The sequence below is a fragment of the Neofelis nebulosa genome, chromosome 3 (genome assembly GCF_028018385.1).
Source record: "Neofelis nebulosa isolate mNeoNeb1 chromosome 3, mNeoNeb1.pri, whole genome shotgun sequence".
Classification (NCBI taxonomy): Eukaryota; Metazoa; Chordata; class Mammalia; order Carnivora; family Felidae; genus Neofelis; species Neofelis nebulosa.
Window position 1 is genome coordinate 43,680,857 of NC_080784.1, and position 3,729 is coordinate 43,684,585.

Genomic DNA, 3,729 nt, shown 5'->3' on the forward strand with positions numbered 1-3,729 from the left:
TACATTATTAAGAGGGCTGAAACCAGCAAGTTAAGTGACCATGACCCAGGTCAGAATAGGGAGAAAACCAACTCTCCTGATTTCCAATGTTTCATAGAGCCTCTGGAAATTGGGGAATCAAAAGTGTTTAGCATCAGAGTAAAGGGTACATCAGGGCTGAAATCAAATCAAATATGGGATTGAGAGGTAAAATTCTTATCTGGTACTTCCCTGAATTCTTATGAGGTTAGAACAACATTGGAAAAGTTGGTGACCCTCCCAGTTTCCTCATCTATAAAATGGGGATAATAAAACTTGCCTTGCAAAAATATTGAAAAGATTAAAAGTATTCAGCATCCCGCTTGGCCCTGACACTGTGAAGGGACTGAACAAAACTCTCATTTTTCCCTCAACTGCCAATATCCAATGTAATAGCAGGCACTTGTTAGGTGCTAAACCAAGGCTTGCTAACTTGACTTGCTTTAACAAGAAGCAGGGTCTAAAACTGCCTTAGGCTTAGTTTTATTCTGGTAATTTCTTTCCAATTTCAGGTGGGTTCCAACAAAAGGTCAGAGGAACAACAGAAGCAGATGGCCTTCCTGAAGCGCCTGCCAGAGGAATTCGTTGTGTGTCTTGGGGGTGACGTCTCCACCCATCACACAGCTCAGAGGCTCAAGGGCAGATCCCCAACATTGTCCATGTCCCTTCCTGAGCACTCCCTGGTGCAGACTACAAGTCTGACAAGGAAAATGTGCTGTGATCATCACAAGGGGAGAAAGCAGCTGCTCTAAGGTGGAGTCTATTGTCAAGGCTCTCCTGGTAACAAAAAGAGGAAAAGGCCTATCAAAGCATTTCCTGCCCACAGGAGCCATGTGCTTCCATTAATTCTTCTCCCCAGTCAGTCTGTCTCCCTCAGGCTAATGTCTCTCCATGTCGACCATCCCAGAGAACAGAACAGGCATTTTTAGCACTTAATTTTACACCCGTTCCAAACTGTGGTTTTTAACGAGAAAGACTAGCTTGGATGTTCCGTGATGTGTACATACACATTTTCATAGGGAATGAAAGAGTGTGGTTGGGGCAGTTAGGATTTTTCAGAATTCTGCCCATACCTGTCAACTGCTTTGGCAACAAGGAGGTGAAGTTGCTGCCTTCCTGCACTATTGAGGGATTCGAAAAAAAACAATGAATATTCTCTTGAGTGTGACATTGGTAAAATTTACACTTTATGGAAGAGATTAGCTAGCCATGGGAGTCAGTGGAAAAATATCCCCAAATGAATAAGTTTTGTGAACCAATTCACTAGCCATGAGAGTAATTTAAAAAAAAATCTAAATAAGTGAGTGCGTTTTGCAGACTGATCTAGATTTAATCTCAGGGAAGCAGGCCTGGTGTGTGACTCTTATGATTAGGTAATATCTAGTTTCTTACACTGCACCCCTCTTCTGGAAAGGGTAATGTTACAAAGAAGGTGAGTGGTGAGCATGGTGTGTACAAATAAGGGAGACTGAAAGGTAGAATTTGGCAAATGACTATCTAGCCCTTTCATGGTGAGATCTCTTATGTGCTGATATGGTAGATGCAAAAACCAGTGGAGAAAAATCAAGGTGCCCTAGCCAGCATCCTGCCTGTCACCAGACACGGGAGTGAAGTCATAGTACAACATCTAGCCAATGGATGGCCTGGCAACTGACCACAGATGTATGAGAGAACCTACCAGAGAATGGCTGAGGACAGGCCAGAAGAACCCCCGGGGCTGCCCCACAGAAGCAGGAGCTAAATAGAACTCTTGTCAGTGTAAGTCACTAAGTATGGGGATGGTTTGTTCCATAGCCAAAGCTAAATGTTGCGGTGGTCAGTAAGTAGTAAGAAGTCTCTGCTGTGAGGCTAGTTCTTCAAACCTTAACAAAGATGAAATCGTCCTCAGGACACTCTCCCTTTGTTTTCACTAATCACTTGTCCTCCAGCTTGGCAGTTAAATTTCTCCTATGAATGAATAAGTCTGTGGTCCTTGTTTATATTGTGGACTGCAAACTTAAATAGGATGAGTGAGTCTTTCTGAGTCTCTCAATCTCGATGCCCATGGTATTGAGTCTCTGGTCTTTCTTGGCCGAGGGGCAGTTTTCCACAGTGACACACCCAGCATGTCCCTGTCCCGCCCAAGCTAGCTACCAGCTTTGTGACATTTGTCTAGAATTTTCACAAACCCCTTATGACAGCAACATTGAACTGTTACATCCAAAGAGAAAAAAGATTCAGCTTCTTACATTGGTTTTAAAATAATAAGAAAAAGCTGTAAAAGAATTAAATTTCACCGAAATAGGTATGAAATCTAATCAGCAAGATACAAGATCCTGGTCTTGACATCTTTCAAGAATAATGAGGATTCCATTTGCTAGGCTGGGTAATCATGGAAGAATCACATGTGCCCTCTTGATCCCATAAGAAAGGTGAAGGTGCCAGTATCTGTGACATCCAAATGTATGCAGAATAAAAAAATAACACTTGTTTGTGCCTACTCAATGTGACTGATCAATTTAAAGTTAAAAACCAGATACTCAGATTGTTAGTTTGCTACATACTATCCCACACTTACTTGGCTGACTTATTTTAGTCAATTAAATGATTGTTCATTGACATGTTAATATTATCTTAATTGTTGGTATGATATATATAAATATACATTTTAAATAGATATAGAAATATATATATATATACTATATATATATAGTATATAGAAATATATTTCTATATACTATATATATATAGTATATATATATATATATTTCCCATCAAAATTAGCTAATAAGCAATGGCATTTGATTCCTAAAAACATGTTGCAGGCTTTATTCTGCAAAGGTTCCCACACTTCTCATGCACAGATTATGGAACTCTAAATCTGTTCTATTCATTCTGAATTCCTTGCTATATAAGGTAAGATATATAGAATTACATTTGTGCTCAGCACAGTCTGTTTTCAGTCTGTATTTATCACTTGGAGTTTTTCAACCTTTCTGCTCTCATCCCCTCCTACTTCACACTTACCCAAATGAAATGCCAAAGTTGTGGCAGTGACTGGTTATATACTAGGACTCTGAAGCTAGAAAGAGAATGGAGGAAAACAAGAACTTTTTAGTTTTAGACAGTAACCAGAGATACAAAAATTATGTCAAGAAAAACATGATCAGCAAACTCAGTTCACAGATGTTCGCAGAACTTGCTCACTTCCACTGAACATTCTGAAGCCATTCATGTATAATGAAAAGCAAACAAAGTGCTTAGTGGCAGAAATGCACCATGGCAGAATGCCTTCCTGACATGACTCTTAACATGAACTATGGCTTGTGCCAGGGTTCAGTCACTTAACACTAACGGGCCTCTGTTGGCTACTCTCCTTTGAGATGTTAAGGAGACAAAAAGGATGCAGATGATTGCAGGTTCATTTCATATATTAATAAGTTGATACATCACATCAAACATTTTATGTTTATGTGAAGTGTGTGCATTCATTCAACAAACATTTAGGAAGTGTCTAACCCATGTTACGCTCTGTGGTAGATGCTTTGTAATGTTCAATAATAAGCAAAGCACCATCCTTGTCCCCAAGGATCTTACCCTATAAGTACTTAATTTCTGATCATTTTTACATACATTCTTTTATTTTGTGCTTGTAGCAATCACAAGAAATAAGTACGGAGGTGTTATGAGTTCAATTGTGTCCCCTCTATATTCATATATTAACATCCAAAC

The 3,729-nt window shown here is 39.4% G+C and overlaps 1 long non-coding RNA gene across 1 annotated transcript; it reads right to left on the bottom strand.

Annotated features, from left to right (window-relative positions):
* Positions 1–485: 485 nt before the first annotated feature.
* LOC131506083 (uncharacterized) lies at positions 486–2,150 on the bottom strand. Its single transcript, XR_009258723.1, has 2 exons — positions 1,881–2,150; positions 486–795 (listed from the first exon to the last, which is right to left on the bottom strand). It is a non-coding gene; the product is annotated as an uncharacterized LOC131506083 (long non-coding RNA).
* Positions 2,151–3,729: the final 1,579 nt, after the last annotated feature.